The 23,159-nt window shown below is 40.9% G+C and overlaps 1 protein-coding gene across 2 annotated transcripts in view; it reads right to left on the bottom strand.

The window, feature by feature from the left end:
- The window catches only part of zgc:171482 (zinc finger protein), a 72,036-nt gene extending 56,954 nt beyond the window's left edge, over positions 1–15,082 (bottom strand). The window contains exon 1 of one of the 2 annotated variants that reach the window (XM_049599913.1): positions 14,542–14,617. The gene's annotated coding sequence lies outside the window, so the exon portion shown is untranslated. Of the gene's footprint in view, positions 1–14,541 lie in introns of both variants that reach the window. The other variant, XM_049599912.1, reaches the window with a different exon arrangement.
- Positions 15,083–23,159: the final 8,077 nt, after the last annotated feature.

A 23,159-nucleotide genomic window follows, 5' to 3' on the forward strand; every position in this document is an offset into this window, starting at 1 on the left:
CATGTTACTTTTTAAATGATTGTTCTCAGGAACCTTGAAGCTTCAACTGTGGAAGAATGTGTATGTTTTAAATGTATGGCGGCACGGTAGTGCAGTGGTTAGCATTGCCGCCTCAAACAAGAGGGTTCCTGGTATGAACCTGAGGTGGGGGGCTCAAACCCAGAGGTGGGAGAGCCCCTCTGTGCAGAGTTTGCATGTTCTTTCTGTGTCAGCGGGGGTTTTCTCCAGATACTCCAGCTTCCTCCCACGGTCCAAAGACATGCAGGTTAGACTAACTGTTGACTAAATTTTCCGTAGGTGTGAATGTGAGCGTGAATGGTTGTCTGTCTGTATGTGTCAGCCCTGTGATAGTCTGGCGACCTGTCCAGGGTGTATCCCGTCTCTCATCCAGTGTCAGCTGGGATAGGCTCCAGCCCCACCACGACCCCCAACAGGATATGCGCTTACAGAAAATGAAGTGAATGAATATTTTGTTTTCTTGTGTGAGGCAGTTATTTGTATGAAAGTAACAAGTAAAAGACGCCGATAATCGAATGTGATAAAGTACGTTATGGTTTTTTTTTTAAACATTTATCATTTATTAATTAATGAGAATTTTAAGAACTTACAGAGCAATTACTGTATCGTGATATTGTTACCTTAATATAAAACATACACTGTGAAATAAGAGTTTGGCCATATTGCCCACCCCTATTGGCCGTGTTGTCCACCTTCATTAATATGACTGGACATCACCAGCCAGACAGCTGTGGATGAGCATACTGAGATAATGTACTAACCAGCTGATGCCATTCAGCCAGTACATACGTGACTTCAACGCTCTTCCTGAACTAATGCTATGCTTCATTTTTGGTTGTTTCACATGAGAGACTTTGCTGCTGTTCTTTGCTGTTCTGTCTGTGTGGGCTGTTTGGGAAAAGAAAAAAAGGTAATTTTACATACTTCTGTGCACCAAGCAGGATTTTGTAATATGTGGTGCACAATCTGATGACAGTTGGTGGGTTGTCAGGCCATTGTCAATCAAATGAAACTACACCCACGCAGACTTGATGAAGCTGATTAGTAAACACCAGTGTTAAATACTTACAAAATAATATATTTACAGATGTTTTTCTGAACTTTGACTACTGCTTACCTACTTGTGAGTATTTAATGTTAAGAGAGAAATACTTAAGATTATATGGTTAATTTCTCAGGGGATATAGAGTGTGGTGGAGTCAGTGAACTTATATATGCATATGTAAAATGTTTATGATGTCTTTCAGGTAACGTGAGGACAGAGATGAAAATTAGCTCCAATTAAAAATGAAGAAGCCCTAAACTCAATTAGAAACAGGATTGCAGAGAGCAGATGAGTCTTAGAGAAAGCATGAAAGCCCGAGGCATCTGAAGACAGAATGAACCTTGAGGGAATTCTCCTTTAAGACCACATCAAGTATTTAACATGGATGTGAACTCTGAGCCCTCCCTTAAATCTCAGCCTCTGGCCCACCATTCATTAAAAAAGCTGCCATTGAATCGGACGTGGCTTTTTTGTCCGTGTCTCATAAATGCACCCACTTACAGCAGAGTGTTTTCTGTCGCCTGGGCTTAGAATATTAATTAGTTTGTAGTATTACTTGCAACTAGATAGCGTTGTACTAAATGAGAGCCCTATTGTACTGACAGATATTGAGTGTAATGTGTTACACCAACTGGGAGCTTCTGAGACACGACTCCTATTACAAATACATTGTTAGTTATGAACTGAAAACACACCGTCAGAGATGTTCTAGTCAAGGACGGAAAAATGTGCCACATTTTACAGAAGACTAGAGAGAGAGAGAGAGAGAGAGAGAGAGAGAGAGAGAGAGAGGCTTCTTTTAAGTTCCCTCGTTCTTTTCCTCCCTCATCAATCTTTCCATTTCTGCTCCGTCGCAAGGGTCGCGGTGAACTGGCCTGTCTGCTCCCCTTTCCCTCTTTGTGCGCTCCCATTTTCTATAGTTCCTTTGTCATTTGAAATAAAGTGATTTAACTATCAAATTATGCATACAGACAATGAAATATTGACATCAGCCTGTGAGCCAATGACCTGTCTAATGAGTCACTTGTGGGTATAACAAGAGAAAGGGTTGCAGGGTTAATAATATGGAACCCTATATCGCAAAGGCACTCTGCCGTGTCACTTTGATGTTCCACATTACAATTTTTTCCCTGTTTCACTCATGGTAATGTAATCTTTCCGACACTGTCTCCCCTTCGCCTCCCCCCCTCATCTCCCCCTTCAAGATTAACAACCCTCCCCTTTGTACAGTAGCAATCAAAGGTACTAGACTGGGAGAAAAACGTCTTCAAAGGAGCCGGAGCCCGAGTCTGAACCCAAATCCACATTCATTCTGTTTGCACTGCAGGAGCTCGCTTTGTACTATTCTTGCTCTGTGCTGCAGACTGCAAACATACACAGACTCAAATACAGCCAGGGTACAAACACACACAAGTCCCACTGTGGAAAATAAAACTAAGAGCCAAAAGCTAAAGATACAAAATGAGTGACAAATATGTGATTAGGGTTCCTGTCTGTTCCCTCATTGTTCATTTCAGCATAGTCAAACCAGGAGGGGAAATTTTCTCGTGAAGATACAAAATGTGGTACAGAGAAAAAACACACACACTTAATGCCAAAGTCAGGTCACACACTCCTCCCCCTGAGTCAGTGTGTGTGTCTGTGACTCTTCCTCTCCCTTTGCTCGCTGCTTGTTGTACCCCAAATTCTATTTTAGACTTAATTCTCCTCTCTGTCAATATCAAGATGCTCCATAATAACTCAGAGTCAAAAACAGTCACACATATTCACACTGTGCTTCTCATCTCTCTGTCTCCTTCTCGCCATCTCTCCTGCCTCCTTTCTCTCCCAGTGGTGGTAATGTGGCCTCGAGGGCAGGGATTATTCATGAGGGATGGTGTAGGCTAGACTTATCTACTCTTGCGAAAGAAGAGCAGATAAGCTACTGTATTATGCACCTTACTACTGGAATAAATTGCAATGCAACTTGAAGTTAGAGGCACTCATTCCTCTGAGGGATACTTGCAGATATAATATTTGAGATGGGTGTATGTGTACAATCTCAGCTCTCCCTTGCAAAAGAGATCATGAGACTTAGTGAGTAAATAAAGCTTAGCATCAAGAAAAAGCCTTATTACGGTTTCTTTTCTCATAATACCACTATGATTTTGTATAGAACATCAGAACATATATGGTACTGACTGAAATGGTCTGTTGCAAAGAATATCAAAAAATTATAAAGGAACCAAATGCTGATTGGTCGAAGGTCAGACTTGTAGTTTTTTTTAGCCCTGCCAGCAGCTTGACTCTATTGATGGCAATGTAACTTGTCTCCTACTGACTTTTGTGATCCCTGAACATTTAATCTAGCGCCACCATGAGGTGCAGTTTCATGTTTTTTTGTGAAATCAACATGAACCACTTCATATCAGCGTACTTTAGATCCACTGCACAGCTTTAATCTAAATAATAAGTCACTTTCAAAACTGGTTTGCCTGTTACTCATGTAAAACAGCGCCACCGATCTATCTTACCCTACCATCATTGTTCACTTGTTCAAATTAATTTAGCAGTTTAGGTAACAGACATTCGACTGTCCTGCTGCTATTACACAAACCACCTTACCACTGACACCTTACTCATTTATGGACTCACAATGGTGTGCTGCTACAGTTCACAGCACGTGATGGATAACTGGTGTTATGTTTGGCATTGAAAAAATATTTTTTATTTTGGCCTGCCAGGCCTGTATAATCATAGGGGAAACACTGATTACTATGAATTGTTGGTACACACATTCATGTCCTTCACAGTATAATAACTTTGCTGAAGTTTGAATTTCAAGGCTGTAGCCATGGAGTACACATTAGGGGGGGAAACACCTGCTGGGGGCAATTTCATAATTTCCTAATATTAAATTCTAGTTTTCCACTTTTTAATTCATTTGAAAGGATTGAAATAGAGACAGTAGAGCATTTGAAATTGATTGCATTTACCCAAAGATTTTAAGCAATGACTTCTGCTCAGGTACGGCAACACCACGTGAACAAACCACATGCAGAAATGCAGTACACCGTAATACAAGAACCTGTAATAATAATTATGTTTTTTATGATTTGTAACTGCTTATTTCAGATGGAAGTGCATGGTTGCCTGTCATAGCATAGTATTTTTTTCTTTTTTTAATTTTGGTCTGTATTTTTTTTTTATTGATATATTGGGGAGGGAGACCTTTTGAAAATATTTGAATACATATCATAATTACTGCCTTGTTGAATTTGGTCATTATTTGGGTTTATATGACAAAATACCTTCTGAACTATTGACATTCCCATCAGCCTCAGCTGTTGTGCTTATTAGCAAATGTTAGCATACTAACATTCTAAAGTAAGACAGTCAGCATTATAACTGTTAAAGATCAGGACGCTGGCATTTAATTCAAAGCACCACATTTCATAAGTACAGTGTCAAAGGCCCGTTAGACTCTCAGTCTTTGAACTCTTTTGTTCCATCCCAGTCATATTTGCAAAGCAAATAAAAAAGTGATTACAGATGAACTTGACACAAGTTAGATTTCATCTTGGGTCTTTGTTGATTTTCTACCATTCAAAAAAACATTTGTCCATCAGTGGATACATGAGATTGAACAGGAGGTCTCTGCTGGTGCTCTGTCAGGGCAAGGCAGCTTGTGAAGCAATCTATTAGTAAACTCTATTCATTTCACTTTTTTTAGACTTTGTAACCTCTCTGCCTCCATCAGACCTTTAAATTCGTGAGGGTATTGCGGTACTTTTATCTCTGAAAATCGCTCTCTGGGCCATTACTTGTTAATGGTATTAATAGCAGATTTATCGCTTGAGGCCACAATATGGATTCATTAGAGGGTGAATGAAGACTATTATCCTGGGCAAAGTTAGGTTTTCCCAGTTTAACCGAGCACATCTCCGCCTCCCTGTATCTGTGTGTGTTTGTGTTCAGTAACTGAGTTAATGGGGGGAGACGAAGGCGGCCTGAAGTTTAAATGGGGGTTGTTATGTTACTGTAACATAAGGGGGGTGCTATGCTGAGTGGCAACAAAACTGTTGGGGTTTATCTGTTCCATTAGCAACTAATTGCACTGTCTTTATACTTTGGCACATTCTGTCCAAATGTTCTTATCCTGTTAAGTGTAACTTTCTTGGCACAGTCTCACTCATCTCCATATTTCCCCTTTGAAAGCAGTGGAGCAATTAATGACTAAACAACGCCTTGGTTTTTGCACTAAACACCGAGGTTCAATACCAAGTGCATTAGACCTGAAACTGCAGTGATGTCAAAGCACAGTTTGAGAATCCAACAAAAGCAAAAAAAATGGTGCGATTGATAGGAAGAGGGTCTTTAAACATGGTATTGCACTAAGCACAAAAGCACTCGCTTCAAGGATTTTGGCTGTTGGCAGCACGTGGTCGTCTCAGTATAATACACACAATTAGACACACACAAAACCTCTTTGGTAGCAAGGAGGGAGACTGGGATCAAAGGACCTAAGAATATCATAATTCAGTATTTTCATTAATGTATTTTCCTCAACCCCCCCAAAAAACTTGCACATGAGCAATCTTATACTGTATTTCCAAGTACAATAAGTATTATACCAGTGGGCAAATTAGAGCGAAACGGAGAGGGAAGCTAAAAGATTTCCCATGAGGCAACATGCACCTCAACACAAAAGACGTGCATTACCTAAGAGACCGAGCTGAAGTGAGTCGCACAAATAATAAACTTGAAAGATCCTGAGAAAGAAAAATAAGAAGTGTAAAATAAATCAGGCATAAAATTGCAATAAGTGGAACAACTGAAGTGACACAAGCCAAATAATGCTTTGTAATGACTTTCCTCTCTCCAGATCTCTCGATCCCCTCTCACTCTTGCTTTCTCTTTGTCTCCACTGCTGACTGATACGACTGCAAACAGCTAATTAGCAATATGACACTTTCCCTCTTACTAATTAGTAAAACTAAGCTCATTGTTCTGTGGCACAAAAGGCTCGACCAATGTGAATATTATTACAGCAAGTCTGGTGGTTTGACTGTGAAGCAGGTGTAAAAATAGTTTCAGTCCAACAAGGCTGGGAGTTAATGATGCATTTTGGCCCTGAGGGGACATGTACACAAATATCCTTGTAGGATCAACTGTCAGTCACAGGGCTCCTATTTTATATGTGTGTGTGTCTATGTTTAAGTGTGTGTGTGTGCATGTTTGCTTGAGTAAATATTAGTTGCCATGCCTACAGGGATCCCAACAGTAAGCCAAAGGTAAGAAACGAAACAGCCTATTAATGCACCTTTTGTAAGAGCTGTGTGCCTCTGCAAATGCATGACTGCTTTTTCTTTCAGTGTTTCTATCAAAGCTCACACACTTTGGTTTCTATTGTATGCATGGCCAGCTGCATGACCCACTGTGTAAATGTGCTGAAATAATTACGCAGGTCATGGTCAGAGTAATGTAAGGCAAGGGCAATACTGTTAAAGGACAGTCTCTGTTGTTTTCATGTGAAGCTCACTATATGATCCTAGATATTGAGTGTACTTGAAGGGATAGTGCACCCAAAAATGAAAATTCAGCCATTGTCTACTCACCCATATGCCAATGGAGGCTCAGGTGAAGTTTTAGAGTCCTCACAACACTTCCGGAGATCCCAGGGGAGAGGAGGTAGCAACACAACTCCACCTAATGGAGGCTTACGGTGCCCCAGATTCAGATGTCCAAAAACACATAATTGAAACCCAAAAATATCTCCATACTGCTCGTCCGTAGTGACCCAAGTGTCCTGAAGCCCCGACATAAAAAGTTGTTTGGAAAAACGTCATTTGAACTCTGTTTTTAGCGTACTTGTACGTTTGCGTACTTGTACGCGAGACCAGCGAAAGCATGTGAACACAGATGAACGCGGTGCCCATGTCTCACCGTCTCGCACAAGCGCGCACACGTGAGCACGGTGCACAGAGAAGCAGTTAGAGCTACAGGCTACAAATTTTCATTTTTGGGTGCACTATCCCTTTTACTTCCCCAGTGTGGAGACTTTTGTTTATTCAGTTTGCTGGTAGCTGTGTTCTCTAAGACAGTGTGAGTGTTATTACATTGAAAGGATTGATTTTAGCATTTGGGTTCAACTTTTAGAGGTTGTTTGGTCCTTGAGTGTTTTGTGAGAGAACAGTGCCTCCAGCAACCTGGAGCTACAAGACAAGAAAGGCAATCAATGGCATTGATCATGGCAATCAACTGTCAAATAATAAAACAAAGGACATAAAGTCCATGTTGAAAACAACCTGAAAAGAAAAGCAACTGAAACTTGGGGCTATTTTGGATTAAAGGGATAGTCCAGATCTTTTGAAGAGGGGTTGTGTGAGGTTCTTATCCACAGTCAGTGTATTACCTGCAGTAGATGTCGATCAGCACAGCCACAGTTTGGAGAAGCGGGCAGGAGTACTGCCACAGAAGCTAAGTAATGTACTGCTGTGGATGGGGGGCAGCAGCAAAACATATTTAAGCAACCTAAAAAGATTAAATGTAAACTATATTAAGAGTACTTTCAGTACTTTAAATTTCCTCTTTACCTTGATGCAGACAGCCTTTTCCAACAGGAAAGCCATTAGCAGTTTCAGTTCTCCATCTATGCTTTCTTCATGCCAGCCTCCACTGACAAAAACAGTAATTTTAGCTCGCCAAACACGGGAGCTGCTTACTATTGTCTTTATCTTTAGTTTGTGATATTGTTTGACTTTGGTAAATCTGAACTAACCCTTAAAAATACCAAAGTCACACAATAACAAAAAACAAACTGATGGAGGCAGTGGTGGACCAGCAGCTCCTGTGTTCAGCAATGTTAATTCACTGTTTTTTCAATGAAGTCTGGCTGTGAAGAAAGTGATTTAACCTCTTTAGTTCCCCATCAGACATTGCTGTCTGACAACAAAAATATAGCATATACTCAAAGAGATGGCTATAGGCTTGTGCCGATTTCCGGTTTAACCAGTTCCATCCGGTTTAAGAGCTCCAGTGGGTTTAATTTACATGAACTGGTGAAACCGGGGGAAAAAAACCCAAAGAAAACACTCATGACTTTCCAGATAACATCAGCGCCGTGTCACGGGGCTATATTCATCTCGTCTTGCATAGTAATATTCATTTTGATGACGACTTTATGAGGTTTATGTTTGTTTATAAATTAAGCTGAGCAACAAATGTTTTGTGCAGTTTGTCTCTAATACTGTGGCTTCTCAGAGGGTCTCTGTTGCCTGCTATAGGAGATCAAAGGGCACACATTGTCTGTTTACTTAAGAGATGACGAAAGGATGCCACCGAAAGAGCTAGTGTCTAAAAAAACGAAAACTACACCAATTTGGCAACATTTTGGATTTGAGGCAGATGATAAGGGTGACCCGATAAACAAAGATAAGCCGACATGTAAAGAGTGTCGAAAAAAGGTCCAAGCAAAAGGTGGAAATACTACAAATCTACACAACCACCTGCATAAGTACCATTCCTTCCTTGCTGCACAAATAGGGCCCGCAGCGAAAGGGGGAGGGGGATCCTCTACCTCAACTGCTGCTCAAATATTATTTATAAGTATTCTGTGTTCTGAAGAAGACAAGTTATGTTGAATGGTTGTTTTGTTTTGATAAATAAAAATGCGATTGTCATTCAGTTGGTTGCCCTGTTGACTTCTTGTCCTTCTGCTTCTTCTTTTTATTTCACCTTGTGTGTATTGGCGGTTAACACAGCATTAACGCCACCTAGTGGACTGGAGGTGCATTATACCCGTAATGTGCTTTAATCGGGAGAAAAAGCTCAAATGCGACCCCCAGTGGTAAAATTAGGTATATAATTACATATATCGATTCGGTTTGATGTTTGGCTTTAAATGAAATGGATTATAAAAAAAATGGCACAAGCCTAGATGGCTGAAATTAGGAACGTCTCAAACAGATTTTCAAAGATTAGTATCGGGGCTGATTGAGGCATTTTTTAACTGATCATGATCAGCCACATTGAGCTATGTGGAGCCCTATCCGATCCTTTGTTTTACATCAGCTATCACACGGGTGTTTTTACTTGTGAAGCTTTTATGCACACCAACGCAACAACTGCAGTCATCAACTCTCCAACTCTCCACCGTCTGTCTCTCCTCATCTCCGCTGAGCTCCTGTGTGTCTAAGAGTAGGAGCTGAGCTCCACCCACAGCAAAACACCATACGCCATAAACAACAGCAAAACAAGAGTATTTGTTATTTACCAGAGTTATAAGCACATGCTTCTTGTCAGCTCAGTGTAAGAGTCTCTTGCGTTTTGCTGTCATCTATGGCGCATGGTGTTTCACTGCCCTGCTCGGAGGAGAGACAGACAGCGGTGCAGAGCTTACGACAACCTCACTCACTTCATTCAGGATGGCTAACTCAGGCAAGGCTGCACCGAAGCAACAAACACTTGAAGATACTCTCTTAAAGAAAAGTTCCCTTGAGACAGCTACAAGGGCAAAGAGATTACAGAATAAAGTAGAAAAAAAGATGAATAAAAATAAAAACATTAAGGAGCAGTTAAGATACAGGAACTTTTTTTCTTAATGCATTGCAGAGCTTTTCAGTTGTCACACACCACCCTACAAACTACTGCCGGTTTCAGTCACATGAACTCTGCCTCGTTTGCGATTTGATTCACTAAATAGAATATGTTTTCTAATATGAGTGTGTGTTTGACAAAGGAATTGAAAATTAGAGGGGGATGTAAAACATACTAAAGAAAAGCGAGACCAGCAGCCGTTACACATACAGCACAGATTCTAGATAGAGGTGAGTTACAGTATTTGTTATATAGGTTATCTTGTCTCCACATGCACACACTACCCCATCTACAAAGATAGGACACATTTAAACGTCACACTGTGCTGTGCTCATATGCTGTGTAAATTATGACCATGCACACAAAGTAATATGCTATTGATATGTATGAGCTTGGACTTCATGCTGTGACAGTGCATCACACACTGGCATGGATTTAATAAATAGGGCATGACCTTGTAGCACCTAGCCTATATAAATAGGAAGTTATGATGAAGTGCATGTGCTTCTTCAAATCGCGTCTATTCCTCAGTGTGTCTGTGAGAATGTCTGTGAAGTTTTCCGAAAGCAAATAACTTATTTAGACAAATTCAAAGACAGAAAAGAATGAATTCTACATCTGATAAGCATATTTTTCTTTCCTCATTCACTAATGCACCCACAGTATCCCCCTCTCCTTCCCTCATACCCTCCCTAACTGGCAGCAGGCCAGTTTCCGAACATGGTGATGGAGCAAAAGAAAATTGATTTCTAAAGAGCTCTGTCTGCTATTCCCGGATATGAAATATGCAACCAGTTATTAGTCTAACACTGATATTAACATAACACGACAACCGTGTCAAGATATATATTAAAGATGTCTCTCTTGTTCCCGCTGAGAGATCCATGAAATGGTCTCAAAATGATAAACTGCCACTTGTTCAAAGCTTGCCAAATCATTATCAATACTGCACAATTGTGATGATATCTGCTTTGTTTGAGAGAAAAAGGAGCACAAAAAGCTCTTTGCAAAAGGTTGGCACTGCACTGATGCTGCTATGAGACAGACAGACTCAATATCTTGATCGTGTAGACAGGCACAGCGGGCAGCTCCATATTAGCTATTATGCAGCTATTAATGAATGTACACTAAGAAAGGTCAAATGGCCCTCACGCTGATGCACATGGACACACACACACATTGACACAGATGCACCCATGCAAAGACTCGCATGCACACAGTCAGGAGAAAGGTCACGGCGTATGGTGCGTGCGAGAAAAAGATATTTGAAGGAGATATGCTGCCTGTTGCTATGGAACACTCCTGGAGGAAAACATACACACACAAAAGACACACACCTACACATGATGCGCTATCAATCTTAAAGAAACTAGAGCAATTGCACGCCTGTGAGCACAAAACACGCACACACACACACACACACACACACACGTACACGTACGCACTCGCTCAATCAATCCATGTCCTATTAAAGAAACCAAGAAGCAGCAGCCACTTTTCAGGAGCCTCACTGCCTAAATTATTGCTCTCAGGCTGTGTGTGTGTGTGTGTGTGTGTGTGTGTGTGTGTGTGTGTGTGTGTGTGCCTATCTTTGTGCGTGCAAGCGTGCATATGCTTTATTTGTATGTATAGAAGGAAAGCAAGCGCTTTGCAAGAACAACATCGCTTTTCCGTTTATTCCTTCAGGACTGGGTAAATTATGCCAGTCGGTTAATCAGATTCTCCCCCAGATGCAGTTCAGCACCTCACGAGAGACAGAAAGAGGAAGAACAAGACGGGCTTCTGTACTTCTAGACGGCTCAGAGCTGGCAGGAGCTACACTGCATACGTTCCACATTATGAACATGCTAATTAACTTGCCTTATTTTCTTTAATATAATTTCCTCCTCTTAAAAAGTTCACTGGGAGTATAAGATCTCCAGTTACATACCGTGCAGTGCATAGGAAGTGACAGCTTGTATATGTGTTACGGCATATTCTCCGAAACTTTAAGATGAACTATGCAGGATTTTCCTTAAAAAACAATATATAGACTCTAAGAGAAGTAATCCCTCTCAGTCATCACCCACTAGAAGTGTGTGGCGGTGTGTTTTTCTGCAGAGACTCTGCCCTCTGCCTGTATTTTCTTGTTTTCTTCTTATTTCCTGTGTCTGGGATGTTTATGGGCGTGTAACCTCACAGCACTCAGGTGAGGTTAGGGCTTCATAAAAAGGTAGCGACCAGCTGCCAGACTGTAAGCAGCATCCAAGAGACACAGTGCCAAGAATGCAAATATCTGTAGTTGGCTTTTACTTTCACTTACGCTGGCAAGCGTGTTTACAGACAGCACCCAATAATCCTGCATAGTATAACTTTAAAGTGGACTGCACAATGAAACATACATAACCATCGTCCCTAATTGTAACCAAATAGAATACAGAGCTGAAACTATCAGTCAGTCTACAGATATATTCAACAATTTTGATAACTGATTACTTATTTTCAAGGAGAAATGACCAGAGTTGTCTGGTTCCAGCCTCCAAAATAGGATTTCCCTGCTTTTCATTGTCTTTTAAGATAATAAACTGAACAATTTGGGGTTTAAAATCGAGCTGCAATCAATGATTATTTTCATTATTAATCATGTGCTGATTATTTTCTTGGGTAGTTGATTAATTTTCTACACAAAGTCAGAAAATAGTGAAAAATGTCCATCACAATTCCCTCAAGTCCAAGACAACCTCTTCAAATGTCTTGTCATGACCGACTGCACTCCAGAAGCCAAAGATAATGCTGTTTATGATCACACAACATAAAGGAAAGAAGCAATCCTCCCAATTTACGAGGCTGGAGCTGGGACATATTCTGCATTTTTGCTTGAAATTACTGATAGTAAACCAATTATAAAAAAAGAGTTGGACATAGCTTTGTCTGTGGACTAATTAACTAATTGTTCCAGCTCAAGTTGTGTTTGGAGAAAACATTTTGAAGAAGCCTTATTGGGCTCTGGGGACATGTGATGGGTATTTTTCACAGATTTCTGTCATTTTATGGACCATACAATGCATCAACTATCAGCAGATAATGAAAGTAATCGTCAGCTCCAGCTCTTATATGGGGTACAAGGAACATGACTCGCCTGTTCTCGCTCTGAGACATAATGACGCCCTGTCCACTGCAGTGACCTGAAGTATAGAAGTCAGCGCACACTGATCAATAACTGTATGTAAACAGAGCATGAAGCCTCAGCTCAGCCCAGCCAGCTGGGCTACATGTGGAAAAACAGACCCAGTGCAACTCAGAGGAAATATAAAGGCAGTGTAAAGACTGCAGTGAGGGAAACTTGGGGTACATATAATGGCATTTTCTGAGCACTGGAATGCAGGCTGCGTGTGATGAATTGTTTTACTTCATGACACTTCATTACACTGTGTCTGAATGAGTGATATTTGGGGGCTAGTATGTGGGGGTCAGTGCTGGTGACAGGCAAGCGAGCGCTGTGTAAAGGCCATAAGCTGCTATCATCCTGCCACAGACGCCCAGTGTGAGACTGACTGAGCATTCTTCCCAAAGTGACAACTATTTGCAATGAGCGGGCTCTCAATGAGATGGATAGGAGCCAGTGAAACTAGATGCAGCAAGTATCAGACCTAATCCATAATATATCTGACACGTGTCTCATATTCATAATTCACATAAAGTCATTATTGAAGGTGTGCCAGTGCTTGGATTTGCACTACCGTGAAAAGTTTCTGAATCATGAGGAAAATCCCTGCATCTAATTCAAACCTCAGCGCGCTGCCAACTTCCTCTAAAGTCATTCAACCCACACCGGAGCTGAAATGAAATAAGATTAAATTATTCCAATAGTCGATTGCTGGAAGATTAATCTGCAACTATATGGATAATTGATTTATCATTTAAGGCATTTATCACGCAGGAACACCACCCGTTCTCTGGTTTCACCTTTTCCAATGTAAGGTTGAGCTGCTTTTCTCTGTCTCTGTCTCTGTCTCTGTCGCCTGAATTTCTTAGGCTTTGCACTGTTGGTGGAACAAGACGACACATTTAGGGACCGCACGTCACTATTTTCTGACATTTTATAGACAAAATAATCATCAATTAACCAGAAAACAATCAACATCTAGAAGTGATGATAAAAAAAAAATCATCATGAGTTGCAGCCCTGAACTATACTGGTCTGACACATCATGGTCAGCATCCAGAGACAGTCCAGAAACACATGTATTGACCTATAGTTGTAGATTTCAGGGGTGCATGCCCCCCTCAATATTTAAAATGTGCATTTGCCCTTCAATAAAAACATCAAAGTAGCAGAGGACTTTCACTTTGACCAAATTTAAGACATTTTCATTATAAATTGTTGCAGAAGGGACACACATTGTGTATAAAAATAGCTAGGATACAAGAAATTATGTGTCTGATGCTCAAAATTTTCTGCTGGAGGATCTCCAAAGTCCTCGATTTGTATGTGTGCCCTACAAAAAGAAGGAAACCTACGCCCTTGCTTTGACCTATACATAACTAAGTGCTGTTTTTATGAGAAACTCTTCTATAAAATGCCCAGGAATGATATTATGCATGACAGTCAAACTATAAAATCAAGCAGCAGTAGGTGTTCTAAATCTGGAAATATGGATCAATACCATGCCTCAGATTTATCTACAGATTTAAAGTAGCACAAAGTTTGCAGAGGCTGCTACAAACTCCACTGACACTCACTATCCCCGCATGAATCCCACAGAGATACTGAGTGATATAAGGTGTCAAAACCCTCAGTGTTGTGCTTGAAACAGACAGAAGATAATTCAGACGTCAAACAAGGTCAATACAGGTCAATAATTCATCTGCTGAACAAACTCTGCTGTCAGTATTTCCCATTCAGTTCGTCCATCACTCACCTTGCGCAGAGGCAGCGACTCCTCTCCACGAAACCGACAACCATCCGCCAAACGGCTGTGTTTAATCCTTCCACGCACCTGTGCCGTAAAATCCGTCAAAACTTAGCGTGACTCTTGTCAGGTGGAGCCTCTGTGGTACCGCTGCTCTTCAACGCGGATGTTTTTGTGTTTTATTTCTTGTTTTTTGTTTTTGTTTTTTTTTTAAAATCGCACCGTAGCCTCCAAAAGAAGAACTCCCCTCGCGCCGCGCTCTGTCGTGATGCGCGTGTCCTCTAGCGACTCCGCTCCGGTCCGTAGTATCGCGGAGGTAAGAAGACACGTAGCTCTCTGTTGATATCATCCACTACTACTCCGACCGAAAAGGCACCGCGGAGGGAAAACAAAAACAAAGTAAGCTATCCCAGCGTGAAGGAGAGAAGAGGAGGAGGAGGGGAGAGGAGGAGAAGAAAGTGTGAGCTGCCTTCACCGGGATGAATGAAAGACAGAAAGCGCTCTCGGCTCACTCAGTGTGTGTGAGTGTGTGTGTGTGTGATAGTGTATACACTGAATGCTGGATTTGCAGAGTGAGTGAGTGGGAGCACTGGTCGAGTGAGTAGGATTCCGCACAGTGCACCCACATGAATATCATCTTACATAAAAATAACAAGAGAGACAGACAGAGCGCCAAAATCCCTGCCATGCAATTATTGCAATATTAATGTAGGGTTTCCATGGTCTTATTAAGTGTTGATGCTGCTTAGGAGTGCTAACAAAGATGTATTAGTGGTTTCTAACCATGCACCCATCTAAGGGGTGGTAAGAGGCTTTAATAAGGTAGGAGTAAAGAATAGGCTACATATTTCCATGATACACTGAAAAAATCACCCCTGTAAAAAATATTCAAACATGCCAGGAAGGGAAAATGACTCCTTGGTCACATTACAGCCCACAGACATAATGTAGGCTTAATCTGTCAAGAGGGGTGGCAAGTTATGTTATGTTGCAAGCCTTCAAAACATGTGCAAGGAACAACTGTGATAGCCTCTGTGCATGGGCTCACACCCCACCCATGCTTCTTATAGATCAGGGGTGTCAAACTCAATGTAGTTCATGGGCCACATAAAGACCAGTTTTTTTTCTCTCAAAACCATTGTATAATAACTTATGAATAACATCACCTACAACATTTTCCCTTTCTTTTGTTGTAAAGCCGTATAAGTACATTCTAAAATTGTCGATTTACAACCATATGATGAACAGCCTGACATGTCTTAAGAAAAATAAGTGCAATTTTTCCATCAGTCATGATTTTCCATGTGCATTTTTACATATTTGTCCATCCCTGTGTAGAAATGCTGGCATCTTCACACCAAATTACAGTGGAAGCTCCTGAAGCTGCTGATTGACAATATTTTGCACAATGTTCATTATCTTTAAATTTGACTGCAAGAAGTATTTATCCTTTTTTCAGAGAGTGGAGAAGCCTTTGAAGTCGTTTTAGATGAAGGCTACTCACTGTTTAACTTGCTCCTGAAACCTTGCACCACTTGGCCCTCACAAGTGCATCAATATTAGGTGTGCAAGGTCATTCAGTTCTGGCCCACGGGCCGTATGTTTGACACCCTTATTATAGATGGAGCAATGCATAAGTTTCTGTAGCCTACTGTTTTCCCAACATGCATTTGACTGAAGACAGAAAAGCAACCCGAACAGGTTACCGGGGATTCCCGGGTTATTCATAAGGTACAGGGAATTTGATGAATAATTATCCTGCAGTAGTTTTGTTTCAGACTTGGATCAACAGTATAATTACCATAAAACTTCAGTTAGTAGCCCGGGCTATTATTTGCTTAAATCAATGAAATCAACAGGGTTCTATTTGGGACAGACCTTTTATTCCATTCACACAAATCTGTTGCTCAGCAGAGATCGGAAATACAATCAAATTGTTTATTTAAACCAGTATGAATATTACTTGTTTAAAAATTAGGCTGCAGATAACATTTCAATTATGAATCATTCAGTTGATCTAGCTGCGAGAGATTAGCACTCAAGGGCTACAGCACCCAACATACCGACACAACACCACTTTATCCTGTCAAAACAATACTCACAGCTTCGATTAATCTTTAAGAAAAACCCTTTTCATTCTTTTAAACTTATGACCCTAACAGACTAAAGAAATATAAATAACGTACAGGGTAATCAAGGAACGGACACATTATTTAAGGTAGCCAACAACCCGCTGTTATACATCTGAAGACCCTCTATAGAAAATTAACTGCTTGGCAACCAGACCAGGTGTCTAATTGAGACAGGCCTTTATCAGTCAAAATGTGTAGCCACACCGGGCTAGTAAAAGGGACTGGGTGTTTGATTGCGACTAGGATTTTAATTGAAGTTTTAAGGTAATCGTAAAAAGATTTTTCAGAACGAAAGAATTTGTTAATGTGCTGAAACACTTTGAGTGAGAAAAAAAACCCAACACACATTAAAGACAGCACAGGCTCAGGGAACTTGTGAGCACCATTTTTATATGTTTACTGGGTTTTTATAGACTCAGCAATTAGCAAATCAGATTAGAAAAAAAGACAGATTTCTGGGGTCTCGGTGGCTTAGTGGCAGAGCAGGCATCCCATGTACAAGGCTGTTGCCGCAGCGGCCCGGGTTCGAATCCAGCCTGTGGCCCTTTGCTGCATGTCAACCCCCCTTCTCTCTCTCCCCCGCTCACGCTTACCTGTCCTGTCAATTAAAGGCAAAATGCCCAAAAAATATCTTTAAAAAACAAGAAAAAAAGAAAAAAGACAGATTTCTAATGAAAATAACCACTCCTTCCATCCATTCTCTATCTGTAATCACTTATCCTATTCAGAGTCGGAGAAAGCCACATACATTGGGAGAATATGCAGACAGAGGGGGCCCCAAGGCCTGGTTTGAACCCAGAACCATCTCGCTGTGAGGTGACAGTGCTAACCACTGCACGACCATGCTGCCTCCCATTAGTTAATGCTCTACTTAATTGTACAGAAAGCCGAATTCCAAACATCAATTGCTACCATAGCAAAAGTAATATTTCCATAGTTGTTCACTTTCCTAAGGCTTTATTTTCTCTTCTTCTTACCACAGTTGTCTGCTGATATGTTGATGTTAAGCTGAGGAGCTGAAAGCAAGCTGCTGGGCGGTTACAGTAACAGGCAAGCAACAATATGTGGGTGATTGCGATATATTGCTGCAGGTCTAACTCTCCAGACCTGCTGGAGCAGAACACACTCACGTTAAACCTGGCAGATTCTACAAATCGTTATTTTACCAAAACCAAATTGCTGCAAATGAACCCATATTTCAAGAGGAAGTATTTCTAAGGCATTTGAATAAACAAACAGTTGCTTTTGAATCCCAATCAAACCAAGACAACATTACACAGCCATGAATCACAGTCCAACTCACACAAACCCCGTTTTGTGTGCCAGAATGCTTTGCACAGCCAACAATAACCACCCTTGATCTATCAAAAATGGCATTAACTCACTGTGGACGGCAAACACTTCCCAAAGCAATCATATGCACCAAATTTAGAGCTTAGCCGAAAAGAATGACATTGCTATGCCCCTTTTTATAATTTTTCTGTTCGATTATCCCGAGTCTTTTTGAAATGCCACATTTTCTCGCTAGTGTATGGATGTGCATTCATTCCGGGAGAATGGGCGCCTATTACACGCTTTCAGAGGCTGTGACAGTAGCCCTCAGTGAGGAAGCCAAACACTTCACAGCTCAGACAATGTACCCAGGCAGAAGCACACACACACAGACACACAAACATGCGCTCATGGATCCGCGTACACACGAACCCACTGACACAATGCACATCGACGAGATGAAAGGGCCAATTTATCAAACCACCAGCCAAGGCAGGCCTGAGGACGTATAGTGCCAGTATTGGTCTGGAGAAAGAGGGCAGGATGTGCCTGTGTGTGCACGAGTGTGTTTAACTTTTTTTTTTTTTTTTTTTCTTGACAGTAAAGTTGTTCCATCTAACATAACATGCACTTCTGCCTTTGGGTAATTTTCCCAAGTAAAATTCATCACCTTTAACGCTGATGTCAGCTGACGTGGCTGCGTGACAAGGGAATTTATAGTGCCTGTGATTGTCAGGTGCTCTGGATTAAGAGGAGCAAAATGTGTGTGTTAGTTTGTTAAAATAAGATGGGGAGCAGAGGGGAGAAGGAGGGAGCAATGCTGCTAGTGTCTGTCCCATGTTATTTCTCATTAAACTGAGAGATCAATGTTCATTCTCTGAGCTTTACAGCGTTTACAAGCCCAAACTAATCCACTATTAGAGAGCCGCATGACAGAGCTGCAGAGAAGGCACAGAGCAACGCTTGGAAAGAGGTTGTGTTCAAATGTTAAAACAGAACAGCACGAAAAAATGTCTAATATCTGAATATATTCTCTCTGAACATCTTACAAGGTTTCCACAGCACACTGCTGTGTAAAGACATCCTCACTGCATTGTTTTTAGAAATACATTTGTCCAAATTTTCCATGCTCCATAATTGGTGTGGTGGATCTGGATCACAATGACTTGAGGAGCTGCCAGGGGTTTATCTCCAGGTTGGAAAATCCAGCGAGGAAGTGCCTTAAACCTGCATTCTTTCAAATGGCCAGCAGGGGGCGGCTCCACTGGTTGCAAAAATAAGTGACCTTCATTCTCACTTGATTTATTACCTCAGGAAACACTTTCCTAATTAGTTTGTGGTCTCAGTCACTAGTGTTCAGTCTGTTTCAATACAGCAAGATGTTCATTTTGTAAATTGTGGTCCCATTTAGAGTAAAATACATGATAAAGAAGGGTATGCTTTAGGGCGTGGTTACCTTGTGATTGTCCTCTGGTTCTCAGCAGATCCACCCCTCGATCCCCACAGCTCCTTCCTCTCTTCCAAATACTTCAGGCGCCAAAAACACCAAGATGGCAACAGTTAAAATGCAAAACTTCAGGCTTAAAACCATACTGTGCGTTCCAACATCCATACTACAATACTATATAGTGTGCCAGAAAGAGATTTTGTGTGTCCCAATACATAGTATGTCTAATGCAATTGACCAAAAATACCAGGATGTTCTACTACATCCAGTCCGATACTGCAGTATGCAAGCTAGCATGCTTTTCTGGCTATTATGACCCACAATCCTCTGCGCAGCGGACGATACATTTCATCAACTGAGTCGCAAATAGATGACAGCTTGACAACTCATTAACAGCTGATTGACGGTTGTCAGAAGTCGCAATGTGTGTCATAAATATTACAAGCAATAGGACATAACTATAATCTATGATCTCCGTCTTTGGCGAACTCAGTAAACACCGTTTGTTTTATCTCCAAGGTAACGGATATAAAAGCAAGAGGGTCAAAATTCAGGACGTAATGTTATGAGACAGTAGTTTGTCCGGATTATGTGCATACTGCATTCAACAGTACATACTTTTTAAGTGCTGCAGTACCTACTAAAGTAAAAAGAAAAGGTATGCGACTGGGAATGCGCCCATAGTCCACAAACCAATGGTCGATGTCTATGGGAGCTGCTCATCTGCCAGACTTCCATTACACATGCTGACAAGAAAAGAAATCTTGAGGATACACTGAATTATTAATAAAACACAAAGCATAAATCTTCTCAAACAAGCACCACATTTAAGCTTTTGGCAAATGCAGTCTTAAAGTATTACTACAAATATTAATACAGCTAAAAATAACGTTACTATTAACGCTGTCCTTCATCTGCTCCATTACAGATGAAACCTTTGTTGGGAAAAGTAAAGCCGTGTAGAAACAGATACTACAAAGGTAAAAGGAAATCATCGGAGATTAAACTGATACACCATATTTTATTTCCACTCATCCACTAACTCCCTAGCTGAGGGAGTGTTTATATTTAGATGTGAATAAGAGTGTGTTTATGAGTGAGGGAGAACATTTCAAATGTTAGTCCCCTGATTTTGTGATGTCGGTTTCAGCGCGGTGCATCTGTTGGGTTTTGGCTGCTGGGATACTGGCCCAGTCTGCTTGATACTGCTCCAAGGTCTGGGGGCAGCCTGCTGGCACTGCCAGTTGGTGGCGAGCCCAAGCAGGGTGGGTTGCTCATTGTAGTTGGGGGGGAAAAAGAGAAGTAGTACAGCAGTCAGCTCCAAGAATTATGGTCCCAAAAGTATTTACTAAACTGATATGCCTTTGTTTGTCCAGCGCGGGTCAGAGACACAGAAATAGACATTAGTTACTGAGTCAGAAACAGGGCCTGAATGTGCTGAGTGCATGTGCATGTAATGAGTTCGGAGAACATATAACCAAGAGGATACAGACAAATATGGGTCCATGTTCCCGGCAATAAAGTGTTTATTGGTAACAGGTGAGGGGTAATCCAGAGATAGAGATTTGATTTCAGGAGCATCAGCAACTCTTACACTTACAGCTCAGATCACTTACAAACAGCCATATATAGTACAGCTGACACTGTGAGAGGGAGCTAAATCAAAATTAATGTCATCTTGTCACCACCCTGAACACCACACGAGGAAGAAAGAGCGAAGACAGAAGGATAATTGATATCTACAGTGTCAAGCTCCAGCGCAAATTTACCCTTGTGATTAACGTCTTCTTCCTTTATTATCCGCAACTTATTATAGCGACTCAAACCTAAAGCCCTGCTCTTATTTTTATTGCAAAGATTGCAGTAAATGTACGTGCCTTATGCCTTACATAAGCAAAATTATGGCACATTTTTATTCATGATACAGCTTTCCTTAAACCTCATTTAATTCCACAAACCATGTCACTTCGTTTATGCAAACCCCGCCGGAATTAAGTTAATTCATTTCTCAAGTCATTAGCTTTCAACCTTTCCATTTTCTCATAACTCAGACTGCTGTACTTTGAACATGATTTATGGTGAGGTTGCAGACAGATCTATGTCGGCCCCACTGTACAAACATGATACCTGTCATCAGATGTCTGGAGCTGTATTTTTACACTAACAACACCTGCAGAATTGGAATATGCATGAGAGTCTGTCATGAGGTGGATGTGAGAGGAACAAATTATTTAGAGACTTGTGAATGAATGCCTGTCTTATATATTTTATAACAACTGTATCTTCTTTAGCTTTTTCTAAATCATTTTTCTTTTCCTTCACACAGGACCATGCACTAGTCTGCAGTTACAACTGCACTGTGCTTTCCTCATTAGGATATAATCAATAGGATGCTGCTTTTGGAGAGCAATGACTTTTGTTGACCTCCATGCACATTTAATGTGTCCTCCTGTGCTGGAAATACTGTCCTCCTTTTTTCTGACCTTTGTGGTCTGCAGTTGGTAGCTGTCACCATCTAGAGGACAAACCAGCACAGTGCAATTTCCATTAGTGTGCCTCAGTAGTTCCCAAACTTTATTGGCTTGTGACCCCCTTAAAGACAGCTATATCTATTTGCAACCTTCTTACAGGTTATAAATATTATAGAAGTTGTGATTTATATATGAGACTATACTCTCTCAAATTGTCTGATTAGAATGCCTTTTATGAGCCTAAAGAGGTGAATTTATCCAGTAATTTACAGGGAAAAAAAATAGTGTTAAGTTAGTAAGTGTCCTAAAGAAGACACATATTTTTGTGAGCGATCAGAGCTTGTTAAGTGTTGCTGATGACCCCTTGGTCATCATGGGATCATGCATCATGTTAGCTGACACAGAGACTGAGTTCACTGGCAGAGTCTTTTCAGAGAGGCTCAGGCAGGAATATCCAGGTATATTGTAGTGAAATTATATTTTAGTCAAATCAGATTGTCAGCTTTGGTTAATGTTACATATTCAGACTGTAATTGGTAGTCATTAGCTGTTACTTTAGCAGACTGATTATTCGCCCCACAAATCATGACACTTTGCTCTCCCCTACATGAAAGTACATAAGCCACTTTTATTTTATTTTTATTGTTTTAAAGATTCTTTTTTCAGGCTTTTGCCTTTAATGAACAGGACAGAGTGAAATGGGGTGAGAGAGAGAGATGTATTTTTATTCACTTATTTGATGCCATAAAAAGGGGCTGTGACATCATGATTGACAGCTGCGTGTGTCATTCAGTGTGCTTTTGATAGATGACAGTGTTCACCATTGGGTTGTACAGGTGGAGGGAGAGGAACTCTATTCCGAGGCTCCACTTCTTGATCACTATATTGCACACACTCTGGCTCCAAAAGCGCAAGATGGCAGCACCCATATCTGGAGTATTATCTCACATGAAGTTTTCCGTGTAGGCTTTCTCCCAGAATGCCCTTTCAGACAGACATTTATTCATGTTAATGTAAATCACAACTTTTTTTCTAACTTAAACCAAGAAAATTCCTTCCAAGTGCGATATTACCAGGCCCCCAGGAGGCCAATTTTCATAGTGGCCAAACAGTGGAATTATATTAGGTGATGTCATATGGCCCAAAAAGACTTTTGCATAGACTTATGGCAAAAGAGATGTCTGTAAATAAGCAGATAATTATTTGAGCATTTCAGTCCCAGAGAAATGACTCAGAATCAGAATTTGATCCATTTGGTCCGCTAATGTGGAGAGTGTAGAAGAACCGCATGACTGAATCACTTTA

The sequence above is a fragment of the Epinephelus fuscoguttatus genome, linkage group LG16, assembly GCF_011397635.1.
Source record: "Epinephelus fuscoguttatus linkage group LG16, E.fuscoguttatus.final_Chr_v1".
Taxonomy (NCBI): Eukaryota; Metazoa; Chordata; class Actinopteri; order Perciformes; family Serranidae; genus Epinephelus; species Epinephelus fuscoguttatus.